This window comes from Miniopterus natalensis, chromosome 2, assembly GCF_054644295.1.
Source record: "Miniopterus natalensis isolate mMinNat1 chromosome 2, mMinNat1.hap1, whole genome shotgun sequence".
NCBI lineage: Eukaryota > Metazoa > Chordata > Mammalia > Chiroptera > Miniopteridae > Miniopterus > Miniopterus natalensis.
In genome coordinates this window covers 136,704,678-136,726,304 of record NC_142082.1, presented here as the reverse complement: position 1 = coordinate 136,726,304, position 21,627 = coordinate 136,704,678, and the positions used below count along the sequence as shown (strand labels likewise).

Here is a 21,627-nt window from a genome sequence, read left to right as displayed (position 1 = left end):
AAATGTTGAGGAACAGAAGAATCACACAATCTTAAAAGTATCATCCCTCTGGCCGTTTCTTAATTACAAAGAGGAAAAGTTACCTTTACAAAAAAATGTAGTTGACATCAACCTAAGTGATCAAACTTAGTAACACAAATAATGACATTACGTGCACAGAGAAACACACATCATCTTCTTGCCAAAAATGTTTAAGCTGAATCTAAACATGACAAATACAAATTATAAAACATTCTTTTAACACATTCTTGGCCTTGGCTCTTCAAATATATCAATGACGTGAGAAAAAAAAGAAGAGTACTGCTCTGAATTAAAATAATAAAAAGACATGACAATTAAATGCATGATCCTTGAATAAATCCAGGACTGGAAGGAAAGCTACAAAGCAATATCTCAACTACTAGGATAATTGAGGAAATCTGAGTATAGACTATACATGATTATTATATTACTCAAATATTTTAAGTGTCATAATGGGTTTGGTAATAGTACTGTGATAATATAGAAAAACCTTGTTTTTAGGCAATATGTGCTTAAGAAATTTTAGGGTAAAGTTTCCTGATGTCTGTAATTTTCTAATACACTAAATAAAAATTCCTAATACACAATTTAAAAATGTATATATGTGTGGCTAGTGAAGAAGTAAGAGAGTGGAAAGAGAGAGAGAGGGAGAAGGAAGAAAGGGGTATAGAAAGTGAATGTGAGCCCTGGCCAGGTAGCTCATTTGGTTAGAGCGTCATCCTGATACACCAAGGTTGCCTGTTTGATCCCCAGTCAGGGCACATACAAGAATCAACCAATGAATGCATAAACAAGTGAGGCAACAAATCAATGTGCGCTCTCTCTCTCTCACTTCCTCTCTCTCAAATCAATCAATAAATAAATTTTTAAAAAAGAAAGTGAATGTGACAAACATAAATGTGGCAAAATATTTGATAAATGTAAGTAAAAGCCATACTGGTGTTCACAGTATCACTCTTTCAACTTTTCTGTAGTTTGGAATTCTACCAAATAAAAAAGCTGGGTTAAAAAAGAAGAAGCAACATTAACCCAAACTCTTGGCTCCCTAGTGTAAATTTTGCTCTGTCCTAAAAAGCAATTTCAGGTGGTGATTATAGCACAGACTTCAGCATGAAACTGGGTTATGTTCTGGCTGCATGATGATGGGCAAAAACCTAATCTCGCCTTTCTGCTATAGTCTGTGTCTTCCCCAAATCCATAGGTTAAATCTTAACCCCCAAAGATGATGGTATTAGGAGGTGAGGGCTTTGGAAGGTGATTAGGTCATGAGGGTAGAGTCCTCACGAATGGGTTTTGTGCCTCACAAAAAAAAAAAAAAAAGGCTCCAGAGAGATCCCTATCCCCTTCCACCACATGATGATACAATGAGAAAAAACTATGAACCAGGAAGAGAGCCTACACTAGAATGTGATCATGCGGGTGCCTCGATCTTGGACTTCCCAGCCTCTAGAACTATAAGAAATTTCGGTTGTTGATAAGCCACCCAGTCTGTGGTATTTTGTAACAGCAGCCGAACAGACTAAGACACTCCCTAAGCTTCAATTGTAAAATAGGGATAATGCAGTATTACTCCATGGCAATTCTTATTCTGAGGATGAAAGGATCTAATAAGCTCTTATTATGCTTTCATGATGTCATTCTTTGTTCACTTAATTACCTTGTAAGTATGGGGAAACTGAACCAATTTTTTGTTTGTGTCTTGGCAACTAGCTTATAAACTACAATAACTTTATTGAAACTTTGTGAATTACCAAATATATCCAAATTCAAACAAAAGAATTAAAATGCATTCCAACTAAAGACCAATAAAAATAAATCCACCATTAGCACAAATAACAGAGCTAACATACTCTGAAGTAGTTGTCAAATGGTCAAAGCAGCAGTTTCTCACAGCTTACATCTTCTCCTTCCTCAAAACACTACTGGGTTACGTGTCAGGAACAGGCACAGGCTACAGGCTGCCTTAGTCCCCAAAAGGTCAATCTTTACATTAAAATCCAATGCCATCAGGCTATAAGTGCCTCTTAAATTCTGATGTTTCCTGGGGTCTCATCTCAACTGTCTCATCACTCTTACTAATTTGCCCTGGACTGCCATACCCTATCATGGGCTGAACCCTCTTCATGGGCAGTGTACTCTAAAACCAAAGACGCCTTCCTCTCTCAAGAGCTCCAGATTTATTTAGACAACTAACTGCTACACATTTCCAAAAGTGAAATCTCTACCAACACTCCTCTAACGACAAGCCTGCCCCCATTTTTTTATTGGTAAGTATATAATATTATTAGTTAGTCATACAACATAATGATTCAATATGTGTATGTATTGCAAAATGATCACACTAAGTCTAGTTAACATCCATCACTAGACATACAAATTTTTTTCCTTGTGATGAAGACTTTTAAGATCCACTGTTAGCAACTTTCAAAATACAAAATACAGTATTAACTATAGTCAGTATATTATACATTACATCACCAAGGACTATATTTTACATAAGTGCAAGTTTTTACCTTTTGTTCAACTTCACTCATCTCATCCATCACTCACTCCCCTGCCTCTGGAAACTACTAATCTGTTCTCTGTATCTATGAGTTCGGTTTTTCTTTCTTTTTTAGATTCCACATAAATGCAGTATTTGTCTTTCTCTTATTTCCCTTAGCATAATGCCCTCAAGGTACATCCTCCATCCATGTCATCACAAATGACAGGATCTCCTTCTATTTTTATAGCTGCATAATATTCCATTGTGTGTGTGCTCTCGCACACCCACATTTTCTTTATCCATTCATTTGTTGCTGTACACTTAGATTGTTTCCTTGTCTTGACTATTGTGAATAATGCTGCAATGAACACGGGGGAGCAGATATCTTTTCAAGATAGTGACTTCATTACCTTCTGATATACACTCAGAAGTGGAATTGCTGGGTCATACAGTTCTATTTTTAATTTCTTGAGGATTCTCCATACTGTTTTCCATAGTGGTTACACCAATATACATTTTCATCAACAATGAACCAAGGTTTCCTTTCTCCACATCCTCACCAACACATGTCATCTTTTTAATAGCCATTCTAACAAGTAAGAGGTGATACATTATTGTGGTTTTGATTAGTATTTCCCTGATGATTAGTGGTATTAAGCACCTTTTCAGGTACCTGTTGGCCATGTGTACATCTTCTTTAGAAAAATGTCTATTCAGTTCCTCTGTCCATTTCTTAGTCAGATTTTTTTTCTATTGAGTTATATGAGTTCTTTATAGATTTTGGATATTAATACCTTATCAGATAAATAATTTGCAAATATTTCCTCCCATTCAGTAGGTTGTTTTTCCATTTTGTTGATGGTTTCCCTTGCTGTGCAGCTTTTTAGTTTGATGTAGTCTCACTTATTTTTGCTTTTATTGCCTTTCCTTTTGGGTCAAATCCAAACAATCATCACCCAGACAGACATCAAGGAGCTAACTTCCTGTTTTCTTCTAGAGGTATTATGGTTTAGGTCTTAAGTTCAAGTCTTTAATTCATTTTCAGTTACTTTTCGTGTATATAAGATAGTGGTCATTTTACTCTTGCATGTGGCTGTCCAGTTTTCCCTAGACCAGTTACTGAAGAAATTATCCTTTCCACATTATACAGTCTTGGCTCCTTTGTCATAAATTAACTGACCATATATGCATGGGTTTATTTCTGGGCTCTCTATTCTGTTCCATTAATCTATTTGTCTTTTTACACTAATACCATACTGTTTTGATTACTATAACTTTGTAATATAGTTTGAAATCAGGACATGTAATGCCTCGAGTATTGTTCTTTCTTAAGATTGCTTTGGCTCCTCAGGGTCTTTTGTGGTTCCAAACAAATTTTAGAATTTATTCTATCTCTGTGAAAAATACCACTGGAATTTTGATAGGGATTGCATTGAATCTGTAGATTGCTTTGGGTGGACATTTTAACAATATTAATTATTCCAATCCATGAGCATGGAATATCTTTCCATCTATTTGTGTCTTCAATTTCTTTCATCAATGTCTTACAGTTTTCAGGATACAGGTCCTTCACCTCTTGGTTAAACTTATTTCTAGGTTTTGGGTTTTTTTTAATCCTCACTGGAGGGTATGATTTATTGATTTTAAAGAGAGAGAGGAAGAAAGAAGGGGAGAAGAACATTAATATGAGAAACATCAACCAGTTGCCTCCTGTATGTACCCTGACCAAGAATGGAACCTGCAACCTGGGTATGTGCCCTGACCTGGAATCAAACCCGCCACCTTTCTGTGTATGGGACAACGCTACAACCAACTGTGCTACACAGCCAGGGCAGTACTTTAGTATTTTTTATGTAATTGTAAATGGGATTATTTCCTTAATTCCTCTGATAGTTGATTATTAGTGTATAGAAACAGCTAATTTTATATATTGATTTTGTATCCTGCAACTTGATTGAATTCATTCATTAGTTCCAAGAGTTTTTTGGTGGAGTGTTTAGGGTCTTTTATATATAATATCATGTCATCTGCAAATAGTGAGTTTTACTTCTTCCTGTCCAATTTGGATACCTTTTATTTTTTTTTTCCTTGCCTAATTACTCCACATAGGATTTCCAATAGTATGTTGAATAAAAATGACAAGGAGCCCCAGCCAGGTGGCTCAGTTGGTTGGAAGGTCATCAAAGGGGTTGCAGGTTTGATTCTCCGTCTGGGCACATACGTGGGTTGTGGGTTTGATCCCCAGTCAGGTGTATGTGGGAGGAAACTGATCAATGATTCTCTCTCATATCAATGTTTCTTTCTCAATCTTTTCCTCTCTCTAAAACCAATAAACAAGTATTTGGGTGAGGATTTATTTTTTAAATGGCAAGAAAAAGCTTTTAGCTTTTCACCACTGAGAATAATGTTAGCTTGTGGTCTTTATTATGTTGTGGTGCACTCTCTCAATACCCACTTTGTTGAGAGTTTTTTATCATAAATGGATATTGAATTTTGTCAAATACTTTATCTACAACTATTGAGATGATATGATCAGACAGTTTTTAGCCTTCATTTTGTCAATGTGGTGTATCAAATTGATTTGCAAATGTTGCATCATCCTTGCATCCCTGAAATAAATCTCACTTGATTATGATGTATGATCCTTTTAATGTATTACTGAATTCAGTTTGCTAATATTTTGTTGAGGATTTCTGCATCTGTGTTCATCAGGGATATTGGCCTGTTATTTTCTTGTAGTGTCCTGGTTGATCTTGGTATCAGGATTATGCTTGCCTCATAAAATGAGTTTGGAAGTGCTTCCTCCTCTTCTATTTTCTGGAAGAGTTTGAGAAGAATTGGTATTAATTCTTTTCTTTTTTTAAATATATTTTTATTGATTTCAGAGAGAGGAAAGGAGAGAGAGACAGAGAGAAACATCAATGATGAGAGAGTCGCTGGGGATTGAGCCCGCATCCCGGGCATGTGCCCTGACCGGGAATTGAACTCCAATCGCCTGGATCCTAGGTCGACGCTCAACCACTGAGCCACACCTGGCCAGGCAGTATTAATTCTTTAAACGTTTGGTAGAATTCACCAGTGAAGCCATCAGGTCCTGAACTTTTGTATGTTGGGGGGGAGGGTTTGTTTTAATCCCCCCCAGAGGATATGTTTTTATTGATTTTCAGAAAAAGGGAGAGAAACATTAATGTGAGAGAGAAACACCGACAGATTGCCTCCCCTACACATCCCGAACAGGGATTGAACCTACAACCTAGGCAAGTGCCCTAACTGGAAATCGAACCCGCAACCTTTTGGTATAAGGAACAACACTCCAACTGAGTCATGGGCCAGGTTGGGAGGTTTTTGATTACTGATTCATACTCTTTATTAATAATAGGTCTGTTTAGATTTCCTATTTCTTCATGATTCAGTCTTGGTAGGCTGTGTGTTTCCAGGACTTTATCCATTTCTTCTAGGTTGTCCAATTTGCTGGTGTATAATCATTTGTAGTAGTCTCTTATGATCCTTTGTTTTTCTGTGGTAGCAGTTGTAACATGTCCTCTACCACTTCTGATTTTATTTGAATTCTCTTTTTTCTTGGTGAGTCTAACTAAAGGTTTATCTATTTTGTTTCTTTTTTAAAAACCAGCTCTTAGTTTTGCTAATCTTTTTTATTGTCTTTTAGTCTCTATTTCATTTATTTCTGCTCTGATATTTGTTATTTTCATCCTTCTGCTAACTTTGAGCTTAGTTTGTTAATCTTTTTCCAGTTCCTTGAGGTATAAAGTTAGATTATTTGAGATCTTTCTTGTTTCTTAATGTTTTATCTCTATGAACTTCCCTCTTAAAACTGCTTTTGATGCATCCAATAGGTTTTGCATTCTGTATATTATATTTCATTTTCATTTGTCTCTGGGTATTATTTTTATTTCTCTTTTGATTTCTTCTTTGACCCACTAGTTGTTCAGTAGTATATATTTAATCTGCACATATTTGTAAATTTTCCAGTTTTCTTCTTTTAATTGTGGTCAGAAAAGATTCTTGATATGATTTAAATTTAAAGTTTGCTAAGACTTGTTTTGTGGCCTAATATATTATCTACCCTGGAGAATGTTCCATGTGTACTTGAGAAGAATGTGTATTCTGTTGCTTTTGAATGGATTGTTCTATATACATCTGTTAAGTTCATCTGATCGAATGTATCACTTAAGGCCAATGTTTCCTTATTCATGTTCTATCTGGAAAATGTATCCATTGATGAAAGTTGGGTATTAAAGTCCCCCTTATTATTGTATTGCTGTCTACCTATCCCTTTAGGTCTGTTAATATTTGCTTTACACATGCAGGTGGCTCCTAAAATCTGCCCCTTTCTTATCTCCTTTCTCCTGTCTTATCTCAGTTAACGATACCAGTCACCCAAAACAGAAACAGAGTCAGCTGTTCACAATCCCTTTCCTCTCCTCCACATTTAACAAATCTCCAAATGCTGACACCATCTCCTGGATCCATTTGATCTACTCAGCTCCTGTCTCCTCTTCTCTACTCCCATCACTCTGGGTAGAGATATTAGTTAAATAGGGCAAGACCTCTAGAGCTCTTCTTTGTCTCCAGCAGAGGAAATGGCCATATTCTCAATGATGACTGCTCTGTCAGCCTCTATCCCTGAACAATTAAAAGCCTATAACCTATTCTTGATGGACATGCAGTGTGAGTGAGAAATAAAGTATTGTTTCAAGGTATTAAGATTTTGAAGTTGTTTCTTACCCATCATACCCTGGTCTATCTTGATTTCAACATCTTCTGCAGAGACTACTATAACAGCCTCCTAACCAGTATCTCTCCCTCTACTCTAAATCCCCTGTATTTCCCCAAACTGCTACCTGTGTTACCTTTGTAAAACAATCATTCCATTTATCTGATTAAATCTTCAGAGGTTCCTCTTTGGCTTAAAATATTCCATGTTCTTTAATATAGTTCTTAAAGTCTAACATAAAAGCAGGCTCTATATACATCCTTCTAGCCATTCAAAATACTGCTACTTCTCCATACATACCATATTCTTTAGTACTCCTAAGTCTTTGCCCAGGCTATTCTATCTCCTTGAAAAGCCTTTCCACTCTTACACCACCCCACCACCCTACCTTTGCCTGCCTAGCCATACATACATACCCCTAATCAGCTATCCCTCCCATTCTCTCAAAAGCCATTCAAATTGGGCTCTCTTCTCAAGACCCCTATCCTACCAACTCTCTTTACTCTTAACACAGCCCCTGAACTGAAAAGGAGAACTATCCTACATCACAAGGAAAATTAAAGCCCTAAGGTGGAACTATCTTAAATCCCTCTCTTCAGATACCAAACATTTGTCTCCACTCCTTTCTTGACCTTTTCCTTCTGTCTTGATTAAGAAGATAGTGCCAATTATACCTCTGCTCTAGATTACCTCTTCTCCATATGGTCAAGGACTTCACACCTAAAACAACTATCTGCCTCCTTCTTGAAACTCTCTCCTCTAAGGTGCTATCACACACATTTTATTGGTTCTCCATCTACCTTCTTGGCTTCTTCGATTTTCTTCCAGGACTCCATTACTACCAGTCACACCTTTAACTGTTAGTGTTCTCCAAGGCTCCTCAGCCTTCAGCTCTTCAGCTTGACATGATCCTTAGATGACCTACAACATATATATTATTGACTCCTAAATGTCTCTCCAGCCCCAGTATCTCTCTCCAACTCCAGAATGGTACAGATCTAACTTCCTATTAGTCATTTCCACATAGTTTCACAGGTACGTCAAATTCAACCAATTCAAAACCAAACACCTCACTATTACTCCCAATCAACTTCCTGTATGCCCTAAGTCATAAATAATATCACCATCCACCCTGGGATGGAACCTAGAAAAGTAGGAGTCATACAAATCTCATCCCTCTCACCTCTATACTCACACACACACCTCCAAGTCTAACAGATCTACCCACTAAATTCTTGAATCTGTTCATCCTTGACAGGACCACTTAAGACTCTATTTCTTATCTGGATTATTTTGATTGCCCTTAAACTGGACTCCAGTTTATTTCCTTATTCCAGTCTATTTCCCAAACTAGTTCCCAAATTGCTTAAACTGATCTTTTAAAAAACCAAATCCTTCAAGAGTTTTCATAGTTTAAGACAAAATTCAAACTTTTTAGCTTATCAAAAAATGCCTTCAAAATCAGGTCCCTACCTAGAGCCTTTTCTCTGACTAATCCCATAAGCATCCTAGGCGTAGGCACATCCTGTTCCTTGCAGTTTGTTAAAGGCATCATGCTGCTCTGCTGTACACCTCCACCCTTTATATATGCAGTTCCTCCCTAGAACTCTCTTCCCCATATTTCACCTGGCTAACTGATGTCAGCCCTTCAAGATTCAGCTGGAGTATCACCCCCTGACAGTCTTTCCAGATCTTCACTGTGCTTCTAAAGCACCTTGTGCATTCCTTTAGTTCAGTGTTCATCAGGCTATGGTATCACTGATTGACTTGTCTGAGCTCTCTGAAGGTAAAAACTAGGTCTTTTTCTTTTATACCCCTAGCACCTAATACTCTAGCTATTCATATGCTGGTTGAATTAATTAATCCACTGAGACCCAGTTCAAACTTTACCTCCTCTGAAAAGCTGAATCTGATTCTGTCATTTAGTTAACCATCCCTCTTTTTTCTTCATCTTACATTTTTGTGGGTTTTTTAATATATCTTTATTGATTTCAGGGAGAGGAAAGGAGAGGGAGAGAGGGAGATAGAAACATCAATGATGAGAGAGTCATTGATCAGGCCCACAACCCAGGCATGTGCACTGACCGGGAATCGAACCCCGATCGCCTGGATCCTAGGTCGACACTCAACCGCTGAGCCACGCCCAGCCAGGTTCTTCATCTTACATTTTATCACCACCTTGTGTAACACTTATGACCTTGTAATTTATTTAGTTTTTTTGTAATCTATAATAAAACACAAGCTCCTTGAGGATAGAGACAATGTCTCATTTATCTTGGTATTTTTAGCATATAACAATATCTAATAAATAACAGGCACCTAATACACATTTGAGTAAAGGAATGAGTTGTTCTTATCATAAATTTTCTTCATGTTAGGTATTACTTTGGAAGCAGTTCTATAAACCTGACTTGAAGATCCCTCTTTCTATCATAACAGTACAGGAGGACCAGAAACTATTTTAACAGAGAACTGTCCTGGAAAGAAAACATGTAAGTAATGTTTTTGCCCTAGCCAGTTTGGCTCAGTGGTTAGAGCACTGGCCCACAGAATGAAGGATCCCAGGTTTTATTTCAGCCAAGGGCACGCACCTTGGTTGTAGCTTAATCCCTAGCCCCAGTTGGGGCACATGCGGGAGGCAACCAACAGATGTGTCTCTCTCACATCAATGCTTCTCTCCCCCCCCCCCCTTCCACTCTGAAAAGCAATGGGAAAAATATCCTCAGGTAAGGATTTTTTAATTGTATATATAAAAAAGTAATTTTTTTCAAACACAGACGAGTAATGTTTTTTCTAACACAGACTAATAATAATAATAGGTTTATCTGATTTATAACCTAATAATATATGATAGGCTAACACACCAAAGCAGTTAGATAATAGAACTGCATCTGTTTTAAGTGAAAAAAGCTGAGTTGGTAAAATGAAACAGTGGCAAGTGAATGCCTGTCATCCTTAATGGAAAATCTATAACCTTCCCAGGGGGCCTCATGTGTCAGAATCTCCCTCTCCCTCTCTCTCTGTCTGTCTCTCTCCACACACACACACACACATATATATAGCTAAATTTATGTCCCCTACTGTGGGCATTGAGCAAAACACAAGTCAACAATAAATAACAGCATAGAATAGAGAACACAGAAGAGACTCTCATGGCTAGAACACTTTACTGATCCTATGGCTGGATCCCGCCAGTCTGCTAAATTGAAAAGACAATTGCCATTTTCCAACCTGTAAGAAATCAAGCCGTAGAAAAACAGTTATGAAAGCAATGTTAATTCCAAAGACAGAAAGTAAGAAAATGAGGTGGAAAAAAGCACACAGAAATAAAGCACCACTTTCTCTCTGCCAATATTAACTTCAATGCTGTTCTGTTATTTAATAGCACTGGAGAACATTATTTAGAGACTAGTAATTTGATCTGTGAGGTAAGCTATGCTTGCCGACTTTGGCCACCAAACAGGTATAAATACATCCCAGCTACATGGAAAGTATGCTCATTTAATATCTGCAAATACCTGTTTGTCCCTCTTTTGTATTATCTGCTAACTATAGGTGGAGTAAAATATTGAAACCAACCTAAGAGAATTCATTAAGTGAAGCTTTAATCTCAAGTGTTTACATTTTAAATCAACAGATGTAGCAAGAAGTATTACTGTATTCAACCTTAAGAAATACCTCCAAAAGTCAAGTTTTCTTCTACCATAAAACGAAACAATCAACTCCATTTTATATATAAAGACACTGATTCAGCAGATTTAATGAGGGCTAACCCAGCAGAGCCTCAGAGGACTTCAAACAGGGTTAAACATTCAAAGTTTTAAGCATTGGCTCTGATTTTACTCCCTCACAAAGCCTATGCAGAAACCAAGCAGGTTTGTATTTTCAACAGTCCTCCTATCTTACTGGTCAAATAACTTAATTTTTCAGCCATCATAGACATTCAGTTAAAAAGAAAGAAGAAATATTTCTGCACTATCATATACGGAAAATACTCCAAGTGCAAACCCTCTTGGTCTTCCCATTTGCTCATAGTCAAAAATACTGCTAGGATGGAGAGTAAAACACAAAGAATAAATGTTAAACCAAATAATTCTGAAGGAAAAATAAGGAGAATTTGAACGAGGGATAATTAATATAAGGCTGAAGATACCTTGATAATGTGAAAGGTACCACTTTAATGGTACAGGCAACAAGGGCAAAAACTTAACTTCAGCATAACTGGCAAAAATCACAATCTAGCCCAGCCAGCATGGCTCAATGGTTGAGTGTCAACCCATGAACCAGGAGGTCACAGTTTGATTCTCAGTCAGGGCACATGCCCAGGTTGCTGGCCTGATCCCCGGCAGGGGGCGTGCAGGAGATAGCCGATCAATGTCTCTCTTTCATCATTGATATTTCTCTCTCCCTCTTCCTTCCTCTCTGAAATCAATAAAAACATATTTTTTTTAAAAAATCACAATCTAGAAAATGTACCTCTAGAATATAAGCCTCAAATTACCTAGTTTCTTTTCTTACTCTTTTCCTTACAGCTAGTAGAGGAATAAAACAAAAATCACATGCTCTAGGGAGCTCTTTTGGCACAAGAGAGATCATGATTCTAGCAAATTTAACTTCAGCATGAGCAGAAACTCAGAATGAAATGTACAGAGGAAAATATGGTAAAGACAAAGATGAGCCAAACTTTGTGGAAACTGGTTCAAAAGAGGCAGACAAAATGAGAAGTTTGTGATGCCCTGAAAGGGTTTCAGAACACGTAAGGGTTTTTGTTTTTGTTGTTTTGGAGTGGAGAGGCATTCAGGGGAAACAATGTTGTATCCTGAATACAAGGTGAGAGAACAAGGAGTGCGAAAAAATAAGTACTTCATCTGTAGCTGAAGCCTAACCCTGAGATCAAAGGGAAAACAGCAAAATACAAGGCAGGAGAGGTAAAGTACCCAGATTTAAAAAAAAAAAAAAGGCCCCATATTCACAGTAGCCAAGACATAGAAACTACCAAAGTGTACTGCGATAGAGGGCTGGATAAAGAAAATGTGGTACATGTACACAGTAGAATACTGCTCAGCCATAAGAAAGGATGAAATACTGCCATTCATAACAACATGGATGAACCTTGAAAATATTATGCTAAGTGAAATAAGTTAGTCAGAAAAAGCTAAGAACCAAATGACTTCATTCATATGTGGGATATAAAACTGAAACTTGCGGACACAAACAGCTGTGTGGTGACTGCCAGAGGGAAGGGGGTGGGGGTGGGGAGGGAAGGGGGTCTTACTATATGGTGGTGGGAGAAGATATGACTTTAGGTGGCGGGCACACAGAGCAATATACAGATCTATTGAAACCCACACCTGAAACCTGTACGTTCATATTAACCATTGTCACCCCAATGAATTTTAAGTGTTCTAAAACATAAAATAATTTTAAGTATTCAAAAAAAAAAGCCTCAACTGGGTGGCTCAATTGGTTGGAGCATCATCCCATACACCAAAAAGGTTGCAGGTCCAGTTCCCAGTCAGAGCACAGGAGACAACTGATCGATGTTTCTCACATCAATGCTCCTCCCTCCCTCCCTCCCTCCTTCCTTCCTTTCCTCCCTCCCTCCCTCCCTCCTCCCTCCTTCCTTCCTTCCATTCTCCTTTCCCCTCCCTCCCTCCCTCCCTCCTTCCTTCCTTCCTTCTTCTTTCTCTCCCTCTCTCTTTCTTTCTCTCTCTCTCTCGCCCCCCCACCCCTCTCTAAAATCAATAAATATATCCTCGGGTGAGGATAAATAAATAAGCCTAGCCTTTACACAGTGAGCAAGAAGACATTAAAAGGGTTTAAGCAGAACATAACAGATTTAGTTTTCTTTGGCTAAAGGGTGCAGAACTAAATGAAAGACTGGAAGCAAGACTAGGGCAGAAAGGCCAGTTAAAAGCCATCAGTTATCCAGATGAGAGATGACAGTCTCCAGAACTAAGGAAGTGGCGATACTGATTGAGAAAAATGAAAAGATTCAAGAGAGACTGCACAGACAGACAAAGAGTGTACATAATTTTATGATTATTGATGTTAAAGAGTAAGAAGGACTCAAGAATAACATCCAGGTTACTGGCTTATGCAACTAGGTGGCATCATGAACAGAAAAAAGAATTCAGAAAGAAAAACACATTTCCAAGGAAAATTTATTTTTGCTTTGGTCATGTTGAATTTTAAGTGCTGTGTGACAAATGGAGATGTTCAAGAGACCACTGAATAGACAAGCCTAGAGTTCAGACAAGAAGTCAGAACTGGACACAGAGAGACTCACAAATTGTCAGCTTATAGTAACAGATGCTAAGTAAAGCCATTAGGGTGGCTGAGACGAACAGATTGTATAGAGCTGTGTTTTTCTAGTCATCCAAGACACCTGAGCAGAGACACCAAAAACACCTGAAATGTTTGTTAAAATACAAATTCCTAGGCTCCATTCCAAGCCTACTAAATCAAAATTTCTGGGAATAAGGCCCAAGAACCCACATTTCATTCATTCATTCAATAGATGTGTGTCGAGTGACTATTCTAGGCACTAGGAATACAGCAGTCATAAAATAAATAAGGCCCTATTCTTAAAGGATTGAAGTTCTAGGTGGGAGCCAGACTACAGACAAGAAAACAATGTAACAATGTAACTTAAGATGGCGGTAGGTGCAATGGAAATAATGAAACAGAGGAAGGTCATGAAGCACAAAGGGGAGGTTAACTATTTTGGATAAGATGGTGTGGGAAAGTCTATGGAGAAATCATTTGAGCTGTGACCTGAGTAATGAGAAGAGGTAAGTCAAGTAAAGATCTGGTAAAATAGCATTTTGGGCAGAAGGAATTATAAGCAAAGAACCTGGGGCAGGAAAAAAGCCACTATGGCTAGAGCTAGAGTCAAACCTCGATTCTCGAACGTCTCCCAACTCGATTCTCCACCAAGTTGTTCACAGGAAAAAATGTCTTAGTTTTTGAATAAAACTTCACTTCTCAACCTGACAACCCTTTCAGACTGATACATCAACATGACAAAAAGTGTCTCTCAGGCCACAAACAAAGGAGAGACTTCAAATCAGTTATGTTATGGCTAAACCTCCGTTGCTAACATTTCAGGAAAAGGTGCTGTAAATCTTTCTGTGCCTTTTTTTTTTTTTTTTTGCTTTTGTTGATGGTGAAATGGATGATTCGCACAATTTTAAAACAGAGGCCATCAAGTGTGCTGATGTTGCTAAGGTTGTGAAAGTGCTCACAAAACAGGCAATTGAAGAGGAAGAAAAACTGTTGTTGATTTAGGTAAATGAAAAGCAACTATCTAGTGACAGTGTTTTGGAGCAATGATATGTGAAAAAATGAAGATGCTGCACTCCTGCAACAAGTGCTCTAAAGTGATTCATTTAAGGCTAGTAGGGGGTGGTTCGATAAATTTAAGAAAAGAAATGTATGTTTATAGATTAAACAGTACATTAGACATGTACTGTATATTAGAAAGGTTAAAATGGAATCATTTGGGGGTCTGGAACAAATTAATTCAAATTACATTTCTAATGGGGGAAAATGATTTGGTTTTCGAACAACTGGCTTCTCGAACAGCCTTCCGGAACGAATTAAGTTCAAGAACCAAGATCCCACTGTAGTAAGAACAGGACAGTGTGGTACAAGGTAGGTCAGAGAGTCTGGCAGGGGCCAGGTCATGAAGGCTTTTCTTAGCCACATTCTTAACAAATTCTCCAAGAGATGCTTATGCTGTCAAGGTTTAAGAATCGGAGGTAGAAAGGGAGAGTACAAAAGAAACCCTAAGGAAAGCACACATTTAAGAGATGACTAGGAGGAAAGAGCCAAGGATGCAAGTGGAAAAGAAAAGTCATATCAATGAAACATTTCAAGAAAGAGAAGGATCAACTGTGACAAATGGTGCAAAAACTGAATAAGATAAGGAGAGGTCCATTAGGCTTAACAACAGGTCCACCATGTTCTTGCCATTGACTTTGATGGCTGCAGGGGAGCTGCCTCCACCAATAGCATTAGAAACTCTGAGTGACCACTTAGTCACTTAAGTCTACATTCACCTGCTACCCATCCATAGCCCACTGCTTCCTGGAAGTTATCAGTTGGGTACTATCCTAGATTCTCTTCTTCCCTTTTCCAACAGAATCACAAAGGAAGGGTAAGGCAAAAGAACAATTTCTGAGTATAGAGAGAAAATATATTTCAAATGTAAAAAGAACACCTAGATTTAGGAAGCATCCCAGAATCATTCCTTTCATACATCCCATATAAAACAATAAAAATCACTGCAGATTATAATTAAGGGCTTTCAACACCAATTTTTTTAAGTGTTGGAGAAAACAGATATACACTAAGACAATCTAAGGGAACTCAGAGGAGTTAAAATAGATTAAAATTATAAAATCTTTCCTGTCTATATCTGTTTTCAGAAATAAATTCAGGAAGGAATGGACACAGGAACTTCACTGGAGAAGTGGAACAGGTACTATACTGCTAACTGGCAACCATGGTAAGAACAAAAGTTAACTATCTTGACTATTAAGTGGAATGTTTTCTACATAGAGAGTGAGAAGGACACAGCTGAAGGAAAATACTGAGGCTACTGTGTATGAAGGAGGTCTCTAAAATTAGATCCACCAACTATATTCATGTACACATATTCAAGCCATGAGTCCAGTTATTTTTCTACTTGTAAATTGGCAGCACATTCCACAGAGGAACACTCAGAGTCCCTTATCCAAACTTACAAGGAGGCATAGAAAAACCTTAACGCCCCCCACCCCCCATACACACACAGTTTCACAGAATTCTCTCCTCTATACTTCTGGGGCCATGTAAAAAAAATGCAACACTTTTTGTCCCTTCCTCCAAATCTGCTTTTTCCTGAAAGCCTTCCTTGAGTTCATGAACAGGAATAAGCACTGCATCATTCAGAAACTGTCGCCTACACTGAACCGTTGTCAGTACTCAGTATTTATCTGTAAGAGGTAAGAACATGGCACATATTGTTTATCTCTGGAGCTTCAGAAAGACTTTCTAGAAACTTTGTGAAAGGATTTAAAAGGGGACAATAGAATTGTGGTAAAAGCTTTTATAAATCTGCCTAAATTATGTCAAAAATTATTCACAAAATGAGAGCTACTCATGTATTTCTGATGTTGTTACTTCTTTACACTAATAATATCCAAACCAGATCCAGTCCAATAGATACAAGATCCCCAATTTCCCCTGCCACACACACACACACACACACACACACACACACACACACCTTTCTCTCTTTGGCCTGGTGGCTTTCAATATCCTGGCAAAGGTTTAAGCAAAAACCTTAGGCTTTGCCACCACCATTCCCACAAAGAGTTAAAAGAACTACCTCACCCTTGCCTTCCTAATCTGGAGAATAGTGTACAAGACCACCCCAAAGAGAAATCTCATCCAGGTCACTCCAGCCATAAGGTCAATGAAGGTAACAAATGCACCAATCAAAAAACAAGAAAGAATAAAATAAATGAGCATGCCTTTTATCTTCACACTTAACATAGAATTTAGTTGCTAAAAATGTCCCCAAAATGGATTTGTGGGGGGGGAAAGATCAAATATTGCCCATTATCAAATACTCCGCCACTATTACAGAAAGTTATTCATACAGTTTTTGAGCTCAACTATTCTCTACATAAGTGAAGAAAAAAATATCTCACCCCTATAGCCCAGACTATAAATACTAACATCCAGTCTACTGAAAAATTCAAAGTGGAACCAGCCTGCTCAGCTCTCTCAGGCCAAAGACGTAAGGATACCGATATCTCTCATTGGGGATGTGAACAAACCTCAAGGGAAGAGCCTGAAGCAGTTGGTAAAAATCTAGCCACATGAGATGTGTGATAACCTTCGTCTAAGACCACCAATGCCAAAGATCACCCACACTTCATCCTCTCTGCCTTCAAAGTGCTTTCATTCAAAGACCTGAAAGCCCAAGGCTTCTGTTAAGAGAAATGTGGCAAGAACTGACAGAAGAAAAAAAATCTCAATTTCTTCCAAAAAATACCTTACAAAATCCTAGTAAAAATCCATTCCACAACTCCAAGGACAACCAATCATGATTGGAAATTCATGACAATAAGATAGTGCAAGAATAAAATTCCTCTTTACCTATTCAGTCAAAAAATTTGTTAAGCACTGACTATATGATAAGTGCTATGCCAAATGCTAAGGATATAGCAATTAGCAAAACAGGACTGCCTTGTGAAGCTTTCTTATGGGGGGAGACTAAATATATAACATGTTATAAGTTAATAAGGGGTAAGGAGAAAAATAAAGCAGAGAAGTGGGATAGGGAATTAAGTAAAAGTATGTGGGGGAGGGGCTTTGCAATTTAGATAGCCAAGAAAATGTTACTGTTAAGAGTAACATTTGAGTAAAGATCTGAGATGTGGGGACAAGACTGTACAAGCTTTATAAGGAAATGGTTATCCAGGAAGATCCAGGGAACAAGTGCACAGCTCCTGAGGCAGAAGTGCGCCTGGTGTGCTCAAGGAACAGCCACAGACCAATAGGTATATTGGGGGCAAAAGGGTGCTGCAGATCTAGGGCTTTAAAGGCAATTGTAAAGTCTGTGGTTTTTATTCTGAGAGAAAAAGGAAGCCATCTCCTCTTCTGACTTCTTTCCATCAAAAAATATCAGGCACCCTATTTTTACATATGCAAATTTTTAAATTTTGTTTTAAATTGTGGAGATCTACAGTATAGATCATAAAGCAGACACAAAGAAAGCTGGAACTACAACTCTGAAATTTGACTTTCGTTGAGAATTCATCAGACCTTCAAGAAAGGTCCTCAGGCTCTAGCTGTTTGGCTCAGTGGTTGGAGCCTCCGCCCTAAGACTGAAGGGACACAGGTTGGATTTGGGCCGGGACACTCTCTCACACTGATGTTTCTTTATCTCTCTCCCTCTTTCTCTCTCTCTCTCTCTCTGCCCCTTCCATTCTCTCTGAAAAGCAATGGAAAAATATCCTCAGGTGAGGATTTTTTAAAAAGAAAAGAAAAAAAGAAAGGTCCTTAGTTCTCTCAAGCCTGTAGAGAACATCAACAGGGGAAGAAAAACACAAGAATGAACTGAATTAACCTAATCTAACCTACCACTCTCTGCCACTAAATTTTTGTCTCTATGCTCCAGGCTCCACAAAGGGGGAAAAAGGAAATATTGGAAAAAGAAAACTAAGGAAGAAAAAAAAAAGCATTAGAAAAAAAAGCCACAAAACTAATTTAAGTGCCAATATTACTATTCAAAAATACAATAAAATGTTAGGAATTTGTGACATTTTAAAAGTGGAACCTCCAGTCTCCATGTTGCCCACCAACATCAAGCAGGGCTCAGATTTCTCAATTTTAGTTAAGTCTATTGGAAAATATGTATACAAGAACATCCATCCAACTGGGATCTGAATTTAAATTTTCCCACACCTTTCTTTGGTTTAATGAATCTCTGGGGCTGTTATTCAGTCATTTCTCATCATTATACAAGAACAGTTCACTGTGAGTAAATATTCTGTGGAACTACTAGGCTAACGGTCACAAATGTTGAAAATTTTTGGCTCTACATAAAACCGAAATCGGTAATAGCCTTCAGAGGCTCGAGTGAGTTGTGAGCTTATTGTAGGCCCAACTTTTAAGCTCTAGAAATATCTCCCTGTATGTTCCAACTCAAATCCCCGTCTCCACATAAACTTGAACACCAGCATGACTTCAAACACTCCAACACCTTTCCCTCCCATTTTTCCAATGCTCAAAGGAAAAGGGAGACCCAAGAAACACATGGAGCTAGTCACCCCCAAGGATTACAAGGGCGCAACAGTTTTCAGGTCCCACTGCACAGGCCACAGGTGGCGCCCCCCTCCCCTGCTTCTCGCCTGCGCTTTCCCCAAACACTTGCGACATCTCTAGCCTCGGGGCCGTCCTTCACCAGAGGCTCGGGACATCATCCACCACCCCCGGCCCGGGCAGCTCCGGCGCGTGGAACCCAGGCCGGGGCCTCCGCCCGCCGCCACGCCCCCTCCCCACAGGCCGCCCGCGCCGCCCGCCCCCTTGGCCGGCAGGTGGCCTCACCTCACGCGGGCCTTGACGGGGAGGGTGCCCACGTATCCGCCAGCCGCCCGGGCCCACGGCCGCTCGGCTGCGGCTCGGCCCCGACGGCCAGCGGCGGCGCGCTTCTGGGGGCGGGCTCTTCTCGGCGGGGGTTTCCCCAGGGCCCCGGACTGGGGAGCAGGGGGGGACTGGGGCGGGGGAGGGGAAAGGGACTTGGGAAGGAGGGGGGAGAGGGGGAGAAAAGGGGGGAACCAAACCCGGAAAGGGAGAAAAGGGGGGAGGGGGAAAATCAGAAGGGGAAGAAAAGGCCCAGAGTCCGCCCCCCGCTGCGGCCTGCACGCTACGTCACCACGCCCGACGTAATCGTCACCGCGTCTTGCGCCCCTCGCTTCTCTGCTTCCTGTGTGCTTCTGCGCGCTGGCGGACGCCGGGGACTTGCTCGCCCACCCTCTCAGTTCGCCCGCTCGTTTGCTCCCTCTGCCGCTCGCTCTGCCGCTCCCTCTGCGTTCCCTGTGTCTCAAGCTGCCAACCCACATCCACTGGGATCCTTAGTGCACCCTAAGCCCCTCAAGCTTGTCAGATTCACCCTAACTTAAACATAATACTATTAACTAAAGTATTTTAAAATTACAGAGCACTTTCAAAACAACCTTTGACTTAGGACAGTAACTCCTCCCAAAAGAGCATTTTTGCAATAAATATATGTAGTATAAATGGGTAAAGATGTGGTGGGTAAATGTCCATTTTTTTCAGATGTAAAAATTTAATTCTAAATATAGCAGGTTGAAGTTCATGCTGCTGAAATCACTTCTTACCAACACCTCCCTCTAAGATACAGTTCTTTTTCTTAAGAGTCACTTTAAATTTGCAACCTTCCCCATTCTGTCCACCTTAGGGAGAATCAATTTAGTTATTGGTTACATGTACTCGGATCACTTACTGACCTCAAAGAAGCGTTGTAGTCTTTCATCGATAGAATTTGACCATTAAATATTTACTATGCAACAAGAACTGCAGAATGTACTAAAAAACACTGAATTGTATACTCTAGAGAGTGAATTTTATGTGAATTATATCTCAATAAAACTTATTTTTAATAAATTTATACTAGAGACCAAACAAATCTTCATCTATCATGGCCCTTAAAAAAAGAAGGAAAAAAAGATCAGCCCCTATAGAAGAGAGTTAAGTAACTCTGACACACAAAAATTCAACTTACCTATAATTTCTGAGAAGCAGCCTGGATTGTGTCATCTATTCATTCAAATATATTTTTTAAGCACCTGCATTATAGACGAGGCACTGTGTACAATACTAGCAATATAATGGTAAGCACCAGAGATGACTTACTAAGTGACTGCACTACAGATAGTGGTTGGGAACATGGGTCTAGGAAAGAAGAGTCCAGAAGGGCAGACGGTGGAATTTCTTCACCACATTTAAAGGTGAGGGTACTCTGGCCCACAAACAGACCTATGTAGCAGGAATAATAATAAACTTTTATTAAGCACTTACTATGTACCAGCCACTGTAAGTTTTTACAAAACTATTTAAATCTCAAAACTGTGAAATGATCATTATAGACCTATAATCCCATAGTCAAAATCCGTAGGACCAGAATTCAGAATTCAGAAAATTTTCTAAAGGTAAAATGGTATATACAATGTATATTATGTAACACCTCCAGGAGTAGCATTCCATAATCAAATAATATTTCTAGAGTAAGAAAATGTATAAATAGTCTCATTATGATTTTTTAAAAGACCATAAATAACCTCACTTCTGTTCAGGTCAGGTTTAACCACCATATGAGTTACAAAAAAACAAACACAAAACCATGGATTACTTTTGGATTTTGGAATCATGGATAATAATTTTCCCTATTTCTCCAATGAAGAAACTAAAGCAAGAGAGGTCAAGTAACTTACCAGGAGTCACACAGCTGATAAAAGGAAAAGACAGAATTTAACAAAGGTCATCTGGCTTAAAAATCTATGCTCCTAAATCCACCTGCCATTCCTGCCAGGTAAATCCCCCTTGTGGAAACAAAAGTCTTTCCCTGGAGATCTACTACTCAGGACCTTTGGGGAAGAAAGGCAGGAATTCTGAGAAATCTCAAATTTTCTTTTCCTAAGCAGAAGAAACCCCAGAGTAAATCTAGCTCTCAAGCCCCCTCCCCCCCCTTCAGACTTCCCTCTGAGTACACAGAAGACCGAACTAGAACTGGAATTTTTTGTGCCCCTGCTCTGCTCAAAAGAGAGTTTGGATTAGGGGGGCAGGGGAAGAGGGAGGTGGGAAGTAC

General features: G+C 39.1%; 1 protein-coding gene across 8 annotated transcripts in view; it reads right to left on the bottom strand.

Moving 5' to 3' along the window:
* The window catches only part of R3HDM2 (R3H domain containing 2), a 141,795-nt gene extending 122,348 nt beyond the window's left edge, over positions 1 to 19,447 (bottom strand). For 7 of the 8 annotated variants that reach the window (XM_087814594.1, XM_087814596.1, XM_087814599.1 and 4 more), the window contains exon 1: positions 19,347 to 19,429. The gene's annotated coding sequence lies outside the window, so the exon portion shown is untranslated. Of the gene's footprint in view, positions 1 to 19,346 lie in introns of all 8 variants that reach the window. The other variant, XM_087814601.1, reaches the window with a different exon arrangement.
* Between the last annotated feature and the right edge of the window lie 2,180 nt (positions 19,448 to 21,627).